The 20,653-nt window shown below is 49.0% G+C and overlaps 1 protein-coding gene, 1 long non-coding RNA gene and 2 other non-coding genes across 11 annotated transcripts in view; 2 read left to right on the top strand and 2 right to left on the bottom strand.

Annotated features, from left to right (window-relative positions):
* The first annotated feature begins 6,460 nt into the window (after positions 1-6,460).
* Positions 6,461-6,532, top strand: TRNAA-CGC (transfer RNA alanine (anticodon CGC)). Its single transcript has one exon. It is a non-coding gene; the product is annotated as a tRNA-Ala (tRNA).
* A 179-nt stretch (positions 6,533-6,711) lies between these two features.
* On the bottom strand, positions 6,712-13,817 carry LOC127481209 (uncharacterized). 4 transcript variants are annotated; one of them, XR_007908139.1, is made up of 5 exons: positions 13,444-13,817; positions 11,569-11,682; positions 10,781-10,893; positions 9,676-9,913; positions 6,712-9,092 (listed from the first exon to the last, which is right to left on the bottom strand). It is a non-coding gene; the product is annotated as an uncharacterized LOC127481209 (long non-coding RNA). The 4 variants fall into 4 exon arrangements; XR_007908137.1 differs by lacking the exon at positions 10,781-10,893 and having other exon boundaries at positions 13,444-13,805; XR_007908138.1 differs by lacking the exons at positions 10,781-10,893; positions 13,444-13,817 and adding an exon at positions 13,164-13,434.
* TRNAG-GCC (transfer RNA glycine (anticodon GCC)) lies at positions 6,786-6,856 on the bottom strand. The gene has a single exon. It is a non-coding gene; the product is annotated as a tRNA-Gly (tRNA).
* Positions 13,818-13,852: 35 nt separating the features above from the next.
* GPD2 (glycerol-3-phosphate dehydrogenase 2) overlaps positions 13,853-20,653 on the top strand; it is a 49,857-nt gene continuing 43,056 nt past the window's right edge. For all 5 annotated transcript variants that reach the window (XM_051810159.1, XM_051810165.1, XM_051810163.1 and 2 more), the window contains exon 1: positions 13,853-14,004. The gene's annotated coding sequence lies outside the window, so the exon portion shown is untranslated. The remainder of the gene's footprint in view (positions 14,005-20,653) is intronic.

Consider the following 20,653-nt stretch of genomic DNA (forward strand, 5'->3'; position numbering starts at 1 on the left):
CTCCATGTCTGTGACGGCTGCTGTCATTAGAGGGAAATGGCAGGGAGAACAAACCCATTAGTGCAGTTGTTAATTGAAAACAGGACCGTGTGGAGAATGGGGTTTGTAATTATGAGAATAATTATTAAAATATCATTTTGCTTTTTAAAATGCCTGACTTTAGTAGAGGATATGGAGGAGTTACGTTTTAAAAAGTTAATTATTTCCAGTGCTTCAGAAAGGGAGGTCTAAGCTGAAAATGATTTACCAAAATTGTTAAGACAGCTTTTTAATTATCAGTTTTAAAACATTGTCATCGAGCATCAGCTGAGCCTCAGTTTTACTTTCTCTGCAGACTGTGCTTCCCTCCTGTGCAGATCCTGCTCCTTCCCAGGACTCTCCAGAGCTGTGAGCTGGGCATGGCCGTGGTGGTGGGTCAGGAGCACCCAGATCCCATTTTTGACTTGCCATTTTGGCCTTTGGGCGTCTGGCTGTCCTTCCCAGCAGCTCTGGTGCTGGTGGCTTTTCCCCATGGTCTCCCCATCCCAGTACGGTTTCTCAGGACGATGCTGGGATCTGGCAGGGCCCCAGATGCAGGGGTGGCTCTGTGCTCAGGGGTATTTGTCCTTCACCACCTTTTGGAGCCCCGGGTCGATGGGGAAAGGGTCTGGGTCAGGCTGGCTGAGAAGGGGGCACCCAACACCTCCACAGCCCCCAAAACCTCTGGAATGTGAGCCGGGGATGAACCAGCACTGGCACTGCTCAGTGCACCCAAGAGGGCTGCTGACATCTCCCAGGAACCAGGGAAAACAGAGAGGAGCACTTCTGAGGGGAGTAAACAGCAGTTAGAGCTGGGCACGTGGCAGCAGTTAAACAGCTCCTTTGGCAGGGTGAGATGTACAGATGCTGCTCCTACACGAGGGCTTCAAGTTGCTCATGCAGGTTCTTACCACAGGGTGTAGGTACACATGGGTGTAAATGTACTCAGCTGAGTGCTGTGCACACTGGGTGTGCCTGGAGGTGTTCCCCAGGGGATCCTGCCCCTCTGCCCCCTCAGGTGAGACCCCCCTGCAGAGCTGCCCCAGCCCTGGGAACAACAGCACAAGGACATGGAGCTGCTGGAGAGAGTCCAGAGGAGGCCACGGAGCTGCTCCAGGGCTGGAGCCCCTCTGCTCTGGAGCCAGGCTGGGAGAGCTGGGGGGGGTCCCCTGGAGAAGAGAAGGCTCCAGGGAGAGCTGAGAGCCCCTGGCAGGGCCTAAAGGGGCTCCAGGAGAGCTGGAGAGGGACTGGGGACAAGGGATAGAGGGACAGGACACAGGGAATGGCTTCCCACTGCCAGAGGGCAGGGAGAGATGGGATATTGGGAAGGAATTGCTGGCTGGGAGGGTGGGGAGGCCCTGGCCCAGGTTGCCCAGAGAAGTTGTGGCTGCCCCTGGATCCCTGGAAGTGTCCAAGCCTGGGTTGGATGGGGCTTGGAGCAACCTGGGGTGGTGGAAGGTGTCCCTGCCCATGGCAGGGGGTGGAGCTGGATGATCTTTAAGGTCCCTTCCCACTCAAATCGGTCTGGCATTCCGTAATTCTACAACCAGGAGGAGGGTGTCTGAACTTCATCCTCTCTTTCCCTCCCTCAGCACTCCTTATCTTCCAGCTGGAATTGAGCACAAGCACAGCACAGGCACACACCCAATGGCACACAAATATGGACTCACCATATCCAGACAACCGGATAACTATGGAGAAAAAGGCAATTAATGATGCACAATAAATAATATAGTTTTCCTTGCAAGATTTGAAGCACAGTAAGTAATAAACACTGCTTTGAGAGGAGTGATATTCAATAAAACTACCCAACGAAAGTTCAGCCTTTGTTGCTGAACGGAGGAAAAACAGGTTTTTATTCAGGTATAACTAAATGGGATTTGGTTCTTCAATATGGAAAAACTAGATTAAATCTGAGACAAAAACTGAATCCCATTAATATCACTAGTAAATAGAAATCTATGATTTTTTGGATGAGGGAGCTTTAATAATAAGAGGCGTCATAAAGAGAGAAATCAAAACTGGATTGTACATTCAGCAGATTGTTCAATACAAAAGCCAACAAAATTAGGCCATATTGATGTGATGAGCAAGAAGAAATATATTAGTTTCCAGCTCACAACATTCCGGTACAAGACATCATCGGAAAACCCAGTCAATTCTGATATCAGTCAGATCCTGATGAAACGAGCCCACACTTCCAGCAGACAATCCTCCAGGAATGGCCCCTATTGACACATTGGTAATGAGATGGAAATGCATTTATTGCTGCTGGTTCCCAGCCCCACCGGCGCTCACTGGGCCCGGCTGGGCGAGTGCTGCCAGCTCGGGGTGGCCACCACAGCCACTCCCGTGTCTGGGGCAGGACAGAGCAGCAAAGGTCTTTTTTAATGCTTGTCAAGGTATTGAGGTCTTAATATTTGAAATGATGCCATGGCTCAGCCTGGATAATGAGAGTACCATCCGGTGCTTATCAGGGAAGGTGACATGTTTCAGTTGGGAGATATATATATATATATATATTTCCAAAGTTTTTCCAGGAACAACAAACCACATTTGTTCCAAAAGCAAGTTCCTAACATCTCTACCTAAAAAAATGTGATATTTAGCAAGAAAACTGAAAAATAAATAATTCTTTTTCTATGAAGTTTCTGCTTGCTGGGGGCAGAGTCTGAGCTGCAAATGGGGAATGAGGTTCAGGGAATAAGTCAACACTTTAGGAAATAATTATGATAATAAAAATAAAATAAACCATAAACCACAATAGTAGTAGTAGTAGTAGTAGTAATAATAATAATAATAATAAAGTAGTAGTGTAGTTTTGCAGGGTTGGGGTACAATATTTTTATCAGGTCTTCTCTAAGCAAATTTGAAGTGTCCCACAGAATGATCTACCCTAATGAGGCTCCATGTGGGTTTCCAAATCACCTCCTGCCTTGGCTTCCTGAGCAGGTCAGTGAATTAAAGGCCTGTGAAAAAGCAGGAGCATCCCACTGCCTGCACAGCCCTATTGTCAGTGTAACCTGTGTAATTGTTACAGTGACAGAGCTTTCCAGAAACCTCCTATTTGCCTCAAATCCTGAAATGTTAATTTTCGTCTCTGATTAAGCTGAAGACCAGTCAAGGCTCCTTTTATTAAGTCAGGCAGAGTCCTACCTGCTTCCCGAGGGCTAAATTTGGCTGGGAAAGCCACTGTAATATTGTGTAATTAATTTGCCAGTCAAATAATTTCTGCAGGGCTCTAATTTACTTATCTGTCTGCAATCCTAATGAATCCCCCAGCTCAGTACTTTAATCATGTTTTCTGCCTTTTTATCTCCTTTTTTAACTCCAACTTTCCTAATTGTTTACTATGGGCTCATCTGTAACCTGTATTTTTGGCATGTTTTAGTTCTCACACCAAAACCCAGTCAAACACTTGGCTCTGCAGGTCTCCTTCATGACTGGGAACTGCTGAAAGCCTTCCTTGCTTTATTCCTCAATTTCTCCACAACAAACAAGGAAGTTGAGTCAATAAAAATCAAAGATGTAAAAATCCATGAGAAAAGGACATTTGCACTTGGAGCATTTAAGATGGTAACTTCGTTCCAACTTGGTGTAACGTATGTGCAGAGCTTCCTAAAGGTTATTCTGAGCACTATATTCCCTGATTAATGCCAGTAGTAGATATGTTTCAAAAAATGTGTGCATAGGAGACTTGAGGACACCTTTTAGTGGAGAACATGGTGGTGCTGGGTTGACATTTGGACTTGATGATCTCCAAGGTCTTTTCCAACCTTAACAATTCTGTGATTCCAATAAATGTAACATTTACAGTCTTCGTCGTTTCTCTGCAAATCACAACTCTGCCCTCGTTGTTTTTTCTTCTAATACATTAATTATTCTAAATGCTTTGGTAAGTGGCATACTTATGTAGTGTTTCTGTGGTATTTATGTACCTGGGAGCAGAGACCTGCAGGTCTGTCATTGCATGGGCAGGGAACGCCCAGGGCTGGGCTGGATCCACGGCATGGATCCTCCTCACGTGTTTGTGTTACACCACCAGGCTTTGCTGCTCTATTCTTCGGAATGGCAGTGTTGATTTTAAGAAGGAATTTCGAGTGCAAACATTCAGTCCTGGGGACAAGTGCAGCGGGAGGCAGATGTAGCAGAAGGAAACACAGACATGCCTATCTGTCTGTTCAGAATCCCGCTGTGATCCCTGTTCCCATGCAGGCCAGGGAGCCTTGTCAGGCTGGACTAGAGAACTCCCTGAGGGTGGAGAGAAGTTGCTGTGGGAAATGCGGAGTGAGTTTACGTGAGCATCTGACGAGGATTGACGAAAAACGCAGAAACTTGAGCAGATTAAAGAAAACCCATCCCCAGGGCCAGGGGAGGCCTCCCCAAAGGCATGAGGTACCAGGAATGAGTTAATCCCACCAAGGAATGTGGAGGAGCTGCCAGATAACAGAGTGACATTGTTTTTCCCTGATGTCAGCACAGAAACCCAAACACAAAGAGGTGAATGTAGTCCTTGGAGGCAGCTGAATGTGGAGCTTGTGCCTGCCTCCAGCAGCATTGAGACAAGATGACAAAGTGTTTCCTGGAAGCAGGGGCTGGCTCCGGACAGCTGGGCCAGCCATGGTGGGAAGGACTGGGAGATGTTCACGTGCTAGGAGCAGCCACAGGGTCCCATTCTGCTCCCTCCTGCTTTATGAACATGCAGCTCTGACAGGCTCAGGCTTCCACTGAGTAATTTACAGCCATCCATGGTCATTTTATTTTCCTTTACAGCTCACTTTAAGGCATCTTATTTTCTCCTGAAGTGTCTCCACGTTGTGTCTGGCCTGAGTAATTCAATTTATTCTGTATTAGGTCTAGTGGATATTTAGGCCTTGCTGGAATAGAAGCCTTGTTTCACTTCAATATAGGCAGCACTTGTATTGCTTCCAGAGGGATGGTAATTAAATACTTGCTGATAGGCTTTGGATGTGGAGCTGCTCTTCTCAGCAGCCGGAATGAGCTCTGCCTGGATCCACCTCCTGAGCGGGAAGTTTCACAATTGGGTGACTGTCCATCACATATGAGAAATCCATAACGGCATAGTAATATCTGTATTATTCATTTTTGGCTATTCTGAAGTCTACAGGAAGGTAAACAAAAGGAGAAAAACCTGAAGAGAAGGTTTTAAATTGCTTTGTGTTTTTATTGCAGGGCTGGTATTAACCTGCTCGGCGCCCTTGGCTCGGCCCGGTGAGGAGCCACGGCTGCTCTGCGCCTGGGCTTACACACAAGCCCCAGAGCTGGTGTGTTAATCAGGGAAAGCACACTCAGGAACTCCTAGACAGCAGCTTCTTAAAATCTGCTTGGAAGAAAGTAAAGCTGCAAATGTTGTTTTCTGAGCGGATGAAAAAACGTGAGTCACTGAGGTTATGGATGTCGAAATGGGGCACACTGAGGGGCGGCTGGGTGGGGAAGGGTCCTCCCTGTCCCGGCTCTGTGAGACCATACAGCTACTTGTGAGAGTATAAATTAAACACTCTGGAATTATCCAGCACATCTGGAGTCAGTCCAGAGGAGGCCACGGAGATGCTCCAGGGCTGGAGCCCCTCTGCTCTGGAGCCAGGTTGGGAGAGCTGGGGGGGCTCCCCTGGAGAAGAGAAGGCTCCAGGGAGAGCTGAGAGCCCCTTCCAGGGCCTAAAGGGGCTCCAGGAGAGCTGGAGAGGGACTGGGGACAAGGGATAGAGGGACAGGACACAGGGAATGGCTTCCCACTGCCAGAGGGCAGGGATAGATGGGATATTGGGAAGGAATTCCTGGCTGGGAGGATGGGGAGGCCCTGGCACAGGTTGGGCAGAGAAGCTGTGGCTGCCCCTGGATCCCTGGAAGTGTCCAAGGCCAGGTTGGATGGGGCTTGGAGCAACCTGGGCTGGTGGAAGGTGTCCCTGCCCATGGCAGGGGTAGGAACTGGATGGGCTTTAAGGTCCTTTCCCACCCAAACCATTCCATGACTCCATGACTATGTGGAATAGCTCAGGTGCACACTGAGGGAGACCAGCAGTACCATGGAGATGGAGACGGTTCTGAAAATAAACCTGAACAGAGAGCAGCTCCTACTAAAGCTCATGAAAGTTGTTTGTTTTGTTTTTTTTTTTTTCTTGGGGGTGGCTCTTTCCCGTTCAGTATCAGGGCTCTAAACCTGCCAGTCCCGACCCCGGCTGGGTATCCCCGAGCGGGGTTCAGCAGCCCGGGCTGCCCCAGGCCCCGAGCTTTCCCCGCACACAGTGCTGCTCCTGGGGGGATCCCTGTCCCCGTTCCCGGGGGATCCCTGTTCCCGTTCCCGGGGGATCCCTATCCCCGTTCCCGGCAGAGGGAGCCGTGTGGGGACGAGGAGGGCGGGAAGAGCGGGCCCGGGCCCAGCCGCGGCCACATGAGCGCGCCGGGCAGGAGGGTTTCCACGGCCGGGGATGTAGCTCAGTGGTAGAGCGCGCGCTTCGCATGTGTGAGGTCCCGGGTTCAATCCCCGGCATCTCCAGGCGTTTCTTTTCCTTGTCCTTTTTTTCTTTTTTTTTTTTTCTTTAATTATTATTTTTCCCGTCATCCCCGCGCGGCCGCCGCGGGGACAGGTCTCCCGCGGGGGGGGTTCCCTCGGGCGGGAAGAGGCGCCGCCGGGATGGCCGTCCCGACATCCATCCTCTTCCCGCCCGAGGGAACCCCCCCCGCGGGGAAAACGAAAGCGCCGCGGCCCCAAAACCGTGACGGCTCCTCCCGCCCGCAAAAATACGAGTTGCATTGGCCGGGAATCGAACCCGGGCCTCCCGCGTGGCAGGCGAGAATTCTACCACTGAACCACCAATGCGCGCTCGGAGGGATCTGCCCGCCCCTGCCTGAACCAGCTCACCCCGCGCTCTTTACCCTTTCCGCTTCTTTTCCGCCCTTTTTCAGCCCCCACGTCCCCAGGCAGCGCTTCGGAGCCGTTATTCCCCGGGGAAAAAGGGCGTTAGAAATTTAGCAACGCCTGCTATACGTTTTTCCTCTAAAGGATTACAACCCCCCCTAGAAAAGTGTATGACGTCCCCATCACACGCTCCACAGAGCCTGCTCTCGTTCATCCCTCACAGACATGAGATTTCAGAAATCATTTTTATTTCATTGCATCATTTCTCAGCATATTGTTTGAAAAATTTTTTGCTCAGCGCATTCTTTGAAACCCTTTTTCTCAGCATATTCCTTGAAAACTTTTTTTTTTTCTCAGCATATTCCTTGAAAACTTTTTTTTTTCTCAGCATATTCTTTGAAAACTTTTTCTCAGCATATTCTTCGAAAACTTTTTTTTTCTCAGCATATTCTTTGAAAACTACTTCTTTTTTTTTTTTTTTTTTTTCCTAAGCATTCTGTTAGTATCTTCTCAGGGATAAACAAATGCTATTCCTTGAATAAGTTGGGGGAGTGTTCAAGGAACAGCAGCACCGAGTGTTTCACGTCAAGGGAACATTAAGATTTATGTACAAAAAGAACAGTTGTGCTTGAGGACACGGCCCAGGTAGGAGGAACACCAACCACCAACCACCTCTGGAAAAGAAGGAAGCAGGTGTTTTCTTCTTCAGCCAACAGCAATCTGGCACTACAGGTGCTGTTCCAATGTCCTGTGTGGACACACATGAACACCACCATGTAACCATACGTCACAGTTCCCTTCCCTTCTTAACTTCCTCCAGCAGAAGGTGACATCGTAAAAACTTCAAGTAAAACTGCAATTTAGGTTACTGCTCATGACTGCATCAGCCAGCCTAGAAAAACTGTGTTCCCAGACAAGCCCAGGACCAGAAATCCCCAAGCACTTACATAAAAAAATATACATATTGAGAAGCCCCTAATTGCCTATTTACTCTGTCTAGCAGTTAGCCAAGAGGAGGTGAACAGAAAGCACTGACCAACTGGTTTCCCTCTACTTTTATTCTGTCACCTTCTCTCATTCCTGATGAGCTGAGGTGCCAGGGCCCAGCTGGCAGGGGACACCTGGCAACATCTGTGCACAGCCACGTGGGAAACAGCAGCGTGTCCTCAGAGAGAGTCATGGAATCACGGAATCACAGGATGGGTTAGGTTGGAAAAGCCCTCTGATATCACCCAGTCCAAAGGTTCACTCACGGCGCCGCCAAGGCCACCACTGAGCCATGTCCCTAGGTGCCCTCAGCTCCCTGGGGCAGGTCAGGGCAGAGCAGAACACGGTGTTTCCATGGGACTGCCACTCCTTAGAGAATTATCACACAGAGGGTCACCACAGTGACATGCTTTGCACTACTGGCGAGTCCCACTTGTTCCCAGAGCAGAAGTGAAACCCATCCTTGCACTCACAGTTGGTAACTCAGAGAACAGTTCCTCATGTCCATTAGAGCATGTTTTGCATCTGCTCAGAACATGTGGGGGTGTTGGCTGACATAGTGCAGGGAACTCCATCACCCAGGAGGAGTTTGGCAACTCACAGGCCTCCCTGGGGACCAAATGTCACTCTAGAACATGCTCTGCAAACCCTTTCCCAAGCTGTGTGACCCAGGGTCACACTTGGCTTCCCTTAAAACTCACTGTGAGTAGGAGAGTGATGCACGGAGGAGAGAACTGAGACCTGTAGTATTGGATAGGGTGGTCCAGAGCCTCAGAACTGGTGAAAAATTCATAGGATCAGTTCAGTTGATTAAGAATCCCCATGATCTCTGATGTTGATGCTTCTGGTTGAGGCTCAACACTGTGTCTCCCTGCGCCTCCTGTGTCACCAGCAGCACTGGAGGTGCTCCAGTGTGTGCCTCCAAGGAGGATGCTGCAGCTCCAGGGCACCTGCAGGGCACCGCAGCCTCGCACACCCCAGTCCAGCTGGTACAGCTGCAATAGGAACAAGGTTGATAGGCAGCGGTAAAACAGCTCAAATCAAGCCTCAAAGTGCAGGTGTGGCTCACCTGGGGTGTGGCTCACCTGGGGTGTGACCAGTGGATATGGCTCATTCCCTCCTCCCTGCCGACAGGGACATGTGATCCCGTGTCACGCGGCGGGATGGAGGCTGTGCAGCCGCCCGCCATAAAACGGGTGTGGTGTCAATCCTTGGATATAAAACAGGGAAAGTGTGATGGTACAGATATACCTGCTGGCTCTGATCCACCTCAAGTGGAGCTGTATTAAATCATGCAAGTCCTACAAAGAGCAGCTGAGGGAGCTGGGGGGGCTCAGCCTGGAGAAAAGGAGGCTCAGGGGGGACCTTCTGGCTCTGCAGCCCCCTGACAGGAGGGGGGAGCCGGGGGGGGTCGGGCTCTGCTCCCAGGGAACAAGGGACAGGAGGAGAGGGAACGGCCTCAGGCTGTGCCAGGGGAGGGTCAGGTGGAACATCAGGAGGAATTTCTCATGGAAAGGGTGGTCAGGCCTTGGCAGGGGCTGCCCAGGGAGGTTTGGAGTGCCCACCCTGGAGGTGTCCCAGGAAGGCCTGGCCGTGGCACTCAGTGCTCTGGGCTGGGGGACAAGGTGGGGATGGAGCACAGGGTGGACTCCACGGAGGTCTTTTCCAACCTCAATGATCCTGTGATTCTGTGAGTGGAGATCTTAGAAATTATGCCTGAGGAGTAACTCCAAGTGCCCTGACATACAGCAAACCTCTTTGTAAGAACCAACCCATGCTTCACTAACACATACCTAATATCACCTGGGAGGTCCAGTCCAGACTTCCAAAACACCGAAGGATAACGACTGGCTTTTCAAAATGGCTTCTAAAAGCCTCCTCATAAAGGCTTCCAGAGCGTGCTCTTGTCTCTTCTTCCAGAGTGCAGAGGAATCGCTCCATCTCTGGCGAGTTCTCCGCTGAGTGGAGCACACGCACATCAACTTGATTTTAACAGGTCACGGAATAAGCCGGGCATTTAAAAATATCCACCTACCCAAAAGGACAAATGAAGCCGTATTGTGGAGCCTTCAGCAAAGATTGTTGGAACAAAACAAACAAAACAATCGTGGTAATCTTTTAGGGAAGACTTATAATGTAGAACAACTTGTCAGAGCGGGTTAAAGTTTTAAGGCCTAGCAATTTTGACAGCGTCCCTTTGAGCACAGCGCGAGCGCGGGGACGAGCAGGACAGCAAAAGGTCACTTGGTCACACGTATCCGCTGCCTCCCTGAAGTTTAGCTCAAGACCCACTAGGCACGTCCCAATTAATTATTTAAATCTGCAGGGAAAAGTATTTCTGTAGATGAAAAGGTATGATCTGAAATTCCAGGGAAGCTGCAGGATGGCTGGTGTGGTCAAAAACGGTGCTAAAGGAAGATGGGGTGAGATATCCCATCCATGGGCTTCGGACACTGAGAGGAGCCATTTACATCCAGGAATGCTGATTGTTTCAGATACCAGCCAAGGGGAAACAGGGATTTTCCAGTATCCCTTTTCTCCCAATGGAACAGTTCAGGATCACTAAAGGTCACCAAAACCAAATTGACAATTATATACATGGTTATTTAAAATAATTTCCCCCAACACCACCATTGATGATGTTGCTGGAAATCTGTGCAAGTTCCTCATAAACCACGGACACCCTGAAAATGTTCATTCCAGATCCCACCCAAATGGTCCCAAAGGAACACCATCAGACAGGCAATGCCAGGGAAATGAGCACTGAAGAGAACAGGAGACTGAAATCCTCTCTTTATTCATTATGCACTGGGATATCAGGCTGGGGTTTTCAAAGTGACTGTATATCTTTGAACTGGTTTTCTAAGGTTTTCCTAATCAATTCAATGGAGAAAATACCTGGATAAACAGCAGATGTGTATATTCACCAGGACTCGTTTTGGTCTGTCATTGTCTCAGCACAAATTCCAAAGAGCCTTTTGCAGTCCATTTGCTGAATATAATCTCTCACTCTGGCACATGTAGAGGAAATAAATTTAATAGATTTTTTATATATATATTTCCTGCCACAACCAAGATCTTTAAACGTTTAAAGATAAAATAACTACTCTTGACTAGTCCAAGCAGCCCTGCTTTCTAAAAGATATTGTCTTTCTTTTTCACCAAGGAAATTCACGTTTTCTATCAGACCTAGCTCGGCTGTTTGCCCCAAAAAACAGAGATACTCCACATCCCTTCCTTCCGTTCCCTGCCTGTGCTGCCATTGCAGGGAGAGGCCAATTAATGATGGTGTTTGTTCTGCCACACAGAACGTGCCCCGTGACCTTATTCTTTTAAAACTGCAATTTTTGCATTTGTTTCTGTGGCTCAGCCCTGATGTGGGATCTTGATGGAACAGCAAACAATCAGACATGATTATGATGATAACACATTCTGCAGTTTTAATAGAAAAAGGAGCCCCTTGCTCGTTCTCAGACACACAGTGGATGGATTTATCTGTTGCATCTAGGGGAAACGATTAAACACCAGCAACACTTCCTGGTTCATTGGCAAACTGAGCATCCCATGGGAAGCCACAGGGTTGTACTTCGACTGACACCTGACACCCGCAGCCCGAGATGGGAACAATCTCAATGTTTAACCACAGCCATGACTAAGTACTTTTATTTTCCAACAGGAGGACCTACCGTGGATCCCACTGGAAAAAAATCTCGGCAGAGAAATTCTGCGTCTGTTCCTGTCCCTCCGTCTCAGCTCTCCTGCGATCATCAGCACCCCTTGCTCCTCACAAAGACACTCTCCTGAAGACAGATTAGGAGCAAACATATTTGTGAACGTATGAACAGATTTTCTCCTTATGATACATAACTTTGGCATGCAGTCAGGAAACGAGGATAATCTTCTTCCCCATCTTCCCTTGCTAATGAAGAGAAACTGCCTCTGGGGTTCAGGACAAAAGGTGAACTCTCCCTGCACACAATTTACACCTGCTGAGCACATGATTTCGGGCATCTAAAATTCCTGTCTTGGCAGGTGTCCCGGGGACTCAGCCACACACACGGAGACTCAGGAGGTAATATTTTCATCTAGGCATTAAATAAAAAGCAGAGTCAAGAGGGATGAATTTTGCGGTATTTTCAGGCATCTCTTTTTTTTTTTTTTACCCTTGTAAAATTCTTTCACTTTGCAAACTTATGAAGCCCAATCTTTGCCAATGAGTAACTAAGATAAAAACAGAGGTAAAAAGTAACTAAGATGAAAAGACAGCAGTAGTTGAACAGAAGCCTGATGGAGGGAGGAGAGAACAGCCCATCCCTGTTCACTGGTAGCAGCACTGTGAACATGTGGGCAACCTCTCCTGGAAAGTGAGATTGCTTGGGAAATGTGATCCTTATAAAGTTTTCACTCACTCCTGGATTTCTCTTTACGAGGAGAGTAGTACAACGTTCTCATTTTCTACTCCCTCCAAGATTTTGCTGGTATGGAAGAGCTGATGAGACACAGCAGTGCTGGGTGCAGAAAATGTTCACTTGGAAACAGAACGTAGACACATTTTGTGCTAATAAACTGCCTTGTTTGGAGTCAATAATATGATATATAAATAATTGTGATTCGTGAAACAAATGGGTGATTATATCAAAATAAAACAAATGGATTGTAAAACTTAATTACACCCCCATAAAGAAATAAAACAGACTCTTACAAGGTTAAGAGGCCTAAAACCTCCTTACTATCCTAAGAATAAAATATAGTAGAACCTTAAATCTTTAGGCGTCTGTTCGTCCAAGAATGCATGAATTAGGACCGGTTGTAGAGATAACCCTTTCAGCTTTAGCTGTAAGAAAACCCATCTATTAAATACTTAGCAAAAAACTGTAGAATGTATATGTCTATGATATAATTAATATGCATGAAGTAGTTAAGATAAATACTAAATGTACCCTGTAGTAGGGGTGTGCAGATTTGGGAAACTGGTCCCATTTCTGTCACCCAGTCAGCTGCTTGCTTTTACCATATAATAAACTATTATGTGAAACTTTGAAACTCGAGACTTTGTTTATCACAATAAGAAATGACCATAAATTAAAACTGACAGCACAGCCTCATGTGGGTAGACAACACCCTTGAGGGGTGGGAGGGCAGAAGATTTCCCCAGTTCTAACAAACTTATGATCAAGTTTTGAATATTTGTTAGAAATGCATGAAATGATAACATTTTGTGCCACATCAGGACACATACATGGGGAAGGCATTCACACCCAGAACTTGTTAGAACACATACATGGGGTAGGCATTCACTTGTAGAACCATGTGTGTGTTGGATCATGCTGCAATTATTCACCACAAATTGCATTCAAATCCCTTTTTCCCCCCCAATTCTTCTTCCTTTCTCACGATCTCTCAAAAAGAGAAAAACAAACAAACAAAAAATCAAATAAAGAAACAAACAAAAACCCAAACAAAACACGGTACCCCAAACCCAAACAAAACATCATACTCCAAACCCATAACCTCAAACACCAACTGATCATTTTCTGGTGAGTTTCCTTGGATTTTCTAACCTTTCTCTGCAGCTGAGGGCTTCTAAGCCCGAACATCTAAAAATTCCAGCTGCCACTTGAGATCTTACTCCCTTTTAAGAGCACTTATGTGCCTGGGATAAACACGGCTCCCATCACCGGTGGCCTGAATATCACTGACTTTGCAAAACCCGTGAAATCCAACCCCTGCAGTTGTTTGCTGCCTTTAAGCGACACCCCGGCAGCTGCCGGCCACGAGGAGCTGCGCGGGTGGCAGCGCCGGGCCCCACGCGTGGGCCCGAGGCCTCCGTCGCGGCCGCCCGCGCAGCCCCGGGGAGGGACCGCCATGGGCGGCGACCCCCGTCACGCGAGGCCGGGGATGAGGAGGCCGCGCCGGGCCCCACCCCGCGGGCCAGGCCGCACCGGCGGCCCCGGGCAGGGCAGGGCAGGGCAGGGCGGGGAGGTGCCCGCGGTGTTCGAGGCGGAGCTCGGGGGAGCCGGGCTGGCTGCTGGAGGCGGAGGGCGGGCGGCAGAGAGCCGCCCTCCCTACTTGTGCTGCCGCCGGCCGCCGAGCCGCCCGCACAGGGACCGCGGGCTGCCGCGGTAAGTGGCTCTCGGGGGTATTTCCGAGCGGGGTTCGGAGCCGCGGGGGTGGCGCGGGGGGATGGAGGGAGCGGGGCCGGCCCGGACACGCGGGTGGAAGGCGGGGAAGCCCCGGGGGTGCCTTTATTGTGAGTGCAGATGAGCCGCATCCCTCCTGCCTCCGCTCCGCTCCTCGCCCTGCCGGCCCGGCAGCTGCCCCGGCCCGCGGAGTGCCCAGGCCAGGCTGGACGGGGCTTGGAGCAACCTGGGCTAGGGAAAGGTGTCCCTGCCCGTGGCAGGGCGTGGGACGGCAGCATCTTTAAGGTCTCTTCCCACCCAAACCAGTCTGGGGTTTTATGATTCTGTGTGTAAGGCTCGCAGAACAGCGTGGGTAGGTGGGATGTTGGGGAGAAATTCCTCCCCAGTTTGTGGGTGTTGAGGCCCTGGCACAGGTTGCCCAGAGAAGCTGTGGCTGCCCCTGGATCCCTGGAAGTGTCCAAGGCCAGGTTGGACGGGGCTTGGAGCAACCTGGGCTGGTGGAAGGTGTCCCTGCCCATGGCAGGGGGTGGAACTGGATGGGCTTTAAGATCCCTTCCAACCCAACCATCCTGTGGTTCCATGATCTTACACAGCAGCTTTCACTCCCAAGGGCTCCCAGCCTCCTCCCACTGTTTTATTTAAGCTTTTGGTTGGAAAAGAAATGACCAAAAAAAGGAGTGTGTGGCAGTTTTGTGGAAGTGGTGTAGAGCCCCTGGCAGCTGTCCCGTGTGTGCGTGGTCCCTGTGCTCCCTGAGAATGTCCCACAGACAACGACCCAGCCCAGAGTCTCCCTGTCCACGGACAGCTGCCTGAGCACCTCTAGGTATCTATATATAACAAATAAGGGGGGTTGCAGAATTCTTTCACTGTATTTTCTTTCTTGGATGGAGGGGATAGAAACAGCATCTCCTATTATTGGAAAAATGTGAATTCTGGGCAAAAAAATGGCGTATCTGCAGTTACACAGAACTTTGGAAAATGAAAGTAACTTACTACTTGCACGGAACGTAGTCATGGGACCATTGCTGGGTGAGAGTGTAGCAAGGCCTAAATTTTTTGAGTTGTTATCTCTACTAAGCTATCAGTAAATGGTTGTAAGCCTGATACCGTGGGAAAAGGTGTTAATGTGTGTGTGGAGAGCTCGGGTTTAAGCCAGGCAGATTTTTTCCCTGCTGAACTTCCTGTGCTGTTTACTGTAAACAGGGAGCACAGGTGAGCAGGAGCAGCTCCTCTCACCTGCTGCTGGAAGTGGGGGCTCTGCTCCACTTGGAAATAGTTGCATTTTCTTCTCTTCCCTGCTCCTTTCTACACTTCTATTTTCCTCCCTTATGCATAGTTACAGTTCCTCAGGAATTTTCAGTGATGAGTAGTGACTCCAGTTAGCTGGTAAAAGAGTTGGTCTGATATTTCAGGATCTTTACACGTTAATAGCTAAAGCAGAGTCCAGTGTTGACTCTTCTATAATAGCAACCACCAGGATATTATTAATTTTAACGTTAGACAATTAGCAATTTTCTTAGTCTGATGTTGGATGGAAGTTTCGAGTAGGCACGTCTACGATGTAAAATTATGCACACACCTTGTATGTAATTTCTGGTGTTACTTTGGTTGTGTATATGTGGATTTACACTTCATTTTGCTTAATTATGTGTGGGCACAGAAGCACAGTAATTATAACTTTGTGAGCTAGGCCTTGCTGCATAATGGAGTGTTTTCCCTAGAGCTCCGCTTCTTCCTGGTGACTGTCACTGATGGGAGCACAGAGAGCTGGCTGGATGTGGTCAGTTCAGAGGCCACTCATGCAGAGCAGCTTCCCAAAGGACAGCTCCTACAGGTTCCTTGCTGCTGCCTGCTTTGTCTCCACACAAGTCTCTGTAAATATTTAGCAAATATTTAAGAGAAAGGTGCTTTTTCTGCCATCAGTTTGCGTTTGTGACTTTCTCCTTCCACTCGTTGTGGATGGTTTCAAAACAGGGCTTGGTGTTTCCAAGTAGCTCAGTTAAGCAACAGCTTCCTCGTACCCTGGTGCTGGCAATGGGACCTGGGGAGTCATTGTCCCTTTTTATGGCCTGTGCTGTCCTCAGTCTAACCCAGGGCTCTGATAGTCTAGGTGTGTAGATTAACTAATCTACTGTATGTTCTTGGCCTTGTGGTTGTTTGAACCTGCGCTTTTCCAGAGGTCAGCTGTGTCATTGTGGGTGTGCTCCTGCAGGATCTGAGCAGGAGGGTGCTGGTCCCTGCTCCTGCCACCCACCTGGGAGCCTCTGGGCCCTGCCTTGTTGGGTGGGCTTGGGACAGTGGGAGACCACGGCCAAGCTGGGCAAACAGGAACAGGTCAGGCTCTTCTCCCAGGGAACAAGGGACTGGGTGAGAGGAAACGGCCTCCAGCTGTGCCAGGGGAGGGTCAGGTTGGACATCGGGAGGAATTTCTCCCTGGAAAGGGTGGTCAGGCACTGGAAGGGGCTGCCCAGGGAGATGGTGGAGTCCCTGTCCCCAGAGGTGTCCAAGGAATGACTGCCTGTGGCACTCAGTGCCCTGGGCTGGGTGTCGAGGTGGAGATGGGGCACAGGGTGGACTCAGTGGTCTGGGAGGTCTTTTCCAACTCAAATGATTCTGGGATTCTGTGAAATAAAAATTAGAGGCTGGAAAAACAAAGCTGAAGCAAATGGGACAAAAGTGGAAGATGCGTCCACTGCTTCCTGAGTGTTTGTGGTGCAGACTGGACCTACGGGGAGTAAACAATGCAGAGCACAGAGACCACAGAGGCTGTTTTCAGCAGCAGCTGTTGGGCTTTGGGGCTCCACTGATTAGCTCTTAGAGATGTAGATGCAGCCCATTCCTGCCAGAAAGCTTTACTTTAGGAAACAGCTCTTATTACGTAACAAACAGACAGTTAGTAATCAGATCTCTTCCACAGTATCACAGTATTGATTCTGGAAATGTTCCCTGTCCCTAAATAACCATCCCTGAGCCAGAGTCCCAAGCAAACGTGCAGCTGTCTCCAAGGGGTTTCCAGGTGAACTGGCCCCAAGTCCCAGCTGGACCCTGTGGATGGAGCCCATGGTGGTGGTTCTCTGCTCGCTGGGTACAAAGTCTTGGACTGGGCTGTTTTCTGTGCTTGGCAAAGGGTTTCACAGACCAAGTGTTGATTCTGATTCCAGAGTGATTCTGAGTGCAGGCCCCTCCTCCAGGATTAGATTTACATGTGCTATCAGGTCTCAATCTTTATCCCAGGATATAAAACTAGGCTACTTCCTTGCCACACCTAAATAATCACCTAATTTGTAGCTATTTTTTGAGCAGGTTCCTGTTTGTGTGTGAAGGTCTGTGTCCAGTCTTGCAATAAGCAAAACACCTTGTGTTCTAATCCTCGCTCCCTGAGTGTTTGACTGGGGAGGGGAAGGAAAACCAACATTAGGATCAAGCTGAACTGGTAGACTGTCTATTCAAATATCTGCATTAAAAGTGAGGGGAATGAGGAATATCAGAAAAAAAGGGTGAACAGCTATAAATTAGCTGTCACTAACAAGAACATTTCTTTCTAATTACAATAATTGGCTTATGGTGTTTGTACTGTGTGGTGGATTTTCTGGCTGATATTAACCCCCCCACCAACAGGGAAGGCAGAAATGACTGTTTGAACTGTTTAAGCTGAAACAGCGTTTGCACAAGAACACAAAGGTATGGAAATCATCCTGCACACATTAGTCAGTGCTCAGGCTGGAGATGAGGCTTCCCACTCCTTCCAGTAGGACAGGAGGGAATTGAAATACTTTTATCTAGAACTTGATTAATACATTGCGATGTTTGTATGGCGGGAAAGCTCCAAATACTCGTTGGTGTTCCTTTGTACTCCTGTTAGTCCTTAGGTACAGTCCTTGGGATTACAGCCATCCCTGTCTGTAGTATTGCCTCATTCCCAGGAACTTGCTGCTCTCTCTGGGAAGACTATTGCTGTTGAAATCCCAAGAAGGATTTACACATTGAACCTTTCCCCTCATCATTTGTAAAACTTTTTTTTACTTTTTTTTTTTTTTTTGTAGCAGGGTAATGAAACAGGAGAAAAAGAAGTGGTTAGGTTAAAAATGCAAACACTGGAAAGAGGAGCCAAAAAAGTTTGTTCCTTGTAGGATGGGAGTGTAGAGCAGTTGTTCTATCATCTAGTGAAGGGTGGGAATATTTTGGTGTCTGAGTACAGAAGGCAGATGAAGTAGTTGGAAACAGTGGGACTAAAAGGAGGAATGAGGATAGAATGCCTATTTTCTGCTTTGTTTTTCCTTTATTTTTGTGCCTGGCAAGTGCTACAACCACTTTTGGGCATGAGAGCTGAGCTGGTTGCCTGCACTGGAACGTGGGAAGGATTTTCCCCATATGGTAAAGTGCTGCTTGGCTTCCACTTGTCAGGGCTGAGTGGCCTGGGGGGATGTTGAGATTTTGAATTCTGTGTGCAGGAACTTACTAACCTGTGGGGTGGTCAGGGACTGAAAGGGACCAGTGACCCAGGGAGCTGTCTGGGTATTGTGGGTTATGATGCTGTGCTTGGTTTGAGAGGTGGTTCTTGGATAATGACTTTAATTACAGGGCCCAAACTTGTGTTGAGAACCTGGAAAACCATCGGGGGCTTTAGGAGAGGATCTGGAGGGTGAACACTGCTGTGCTGTGTTTGGGACCCACCAGAACTCTTCCTTGGATGTGTTGTCCTTCATCAGAGATCTGCCTTGCAGGGGAAGCATCTCCACTTTGGGTTGGCTTAGGCTTTAATCAGTTAGTCCGGCCTGGCATCCTGTGTGACATTAACCACTCCCAGCTTCTCAAAGGTAAATGAGAGACAGCTGGTGGATGACCTGGTTAAGGGGGTGGTGACTGGGTTATTTTCTGGTTACATCCCTTTTTTCTCATTATTTGGCCTCTTCCTGCCTTGACACACCCTGCAAACTGCCAGTAACAGAACAGTACAGCTTTCAGGGCTGAAGTTACCCACAGTCAGAACTGACTGTGGCTTTACTGCTGCTCTGTCACCATGGCCACCTGCTAAGTAGTCCTTCAAGATGGATGAGAGCTGGATTAGAGGGAGCTGAGGGTAGGACTGCAGCTGTTTGGAGGAGCAGGGCCAGTTCAGGACTCTGCTCAGCCTGGAGGGACATCAACCTGGGCCTTTCATCATCCCAGATTTACCTGGGAGGCTGTGGGAAGGAAGGGGAAAGACGGGATTAGATGATGCTCCAATGGCAAGTTATGCAAACTGTAGTGGAGATGATTATAAGTTTTCTATTTTTAATTCTTGCATTGAGTGACTCACTTTATTAGATGTGTTCGTTGGAGATGGAATGCGAAGCACCCGGATTCCATGGTAATGGCCCTGGAAAGCACAGGGATGTACAACAGAACAGATTGGGTTTCTTCTCTTAGCTTCCCGGGTTCCGTGTCTGATGGTGGCACGCGCTCCTGCGGCGGAGCTCTGCCGCCTGGATCCATCTGTGCCTTCACTGCTGCAAAGCCATCCTCTTGCTTTGGGCTGACTCGTGGTTCTGGGGCTGAATTCCCCACCCTGCCCTCATTCCTCTCGTTCTTTCCCCCAGCTTTGGCTGTGTGCTGCTCAGATCCAGCCCCGTGTCCTCCTAATTAGGAAGCACCGGAGTACAGAAGTGCTGGTGATTGCAGTGCTTCCCTTTCAGTCAGCTGTTGTCTGGGGTGGGAGTGGGTTACACAACTCCAGATGACAGCCAGCCAACAGTCTGGCAGCTGCCTGGGCCAGGCATTACGGGAAGGAAGGAAGGAAGGCAGGCAGGTCCCTCCCATGGGTCCTGCCTGATGAGGTCCAGCCTGATGAGGGCTGTGCGTGGCCGAGGTTTGGCACGTGGGGTGCTCTGTTCCGAAGCCTCTGCTGACGACAGGTGTTGAAATCTGTTCTTTGAAAACCAGAATATAAACGGTGCTTTGTAGGTGTTTGGGTTTGAACCGTGGGGCTGAAAGTGGAGCAGTGTAAGGAGTGTATTAAAGGATGAAGGGGAGCCCTTGCCTGTGACACAGGAGACCCAGGGTCTGTTAGCTGGTGAGGTCACCAGGGACCTTGCTGGGGCAGGGAGCTGGTCACCAGCCTGGATCTGGAGTGGGACACTCCTCTGGAAGTGACTGTTGTATGCTGAGCTACTGGTTAAGGAATGCACTGAGGAGGGAGCAGTTCCTAATGTGAGGTGGTTTGTATTATTAACTTTTGTAACTTTTGGAAACTGAAAGTGGGAACTTGTGCTGACAAATCTTTTGTGTAATTTCTGTTTCACATAGACTAACTCCCCCTGCCCCTTGGTTTCCTTTCAAGTTTAAAGGCTGTTTCTTGTTATCAGGAACCTTTAGTTCCACTTGAAGCTAATGTCCTGTCCCTGTGAATCTTTACCAACGCTCAGCTGGTTCCCTGGGAACTGTTCCCTGGGGTTATTGAACTCCTTGGACAGATAACTCTGTGCAGTACCTGCTGCTTGTCACATGCCCCTGGCTCCTCCCGTGCCAGTCAAGGGCTCCTGCTCCTGCCACAGCTTGTTCTAGAGCCTGTCAAGAACCTCAGCCCACCCTCCAAGCAAGGGCATGGGTCCAAAGGTGCCATTTATGGCCTCTATCAAAACCAAGAGTCAGG

This window comes from Manacus candei, unplaced genomic scaffold, assembly GCF_025592945.1.
Source record: "Manacus candei isolate 608988 ecotype Guabito, Panama unplaced genomic scaffold, ASM2559294v1 h1tg000077l, whole genome shotgun sequence".
NCBI classification, from domain to species: Eukaryota; Metazoa; Chordata; class Aves; order Passeriformes; family Pipridae; genus Manacus; species Manacus candei.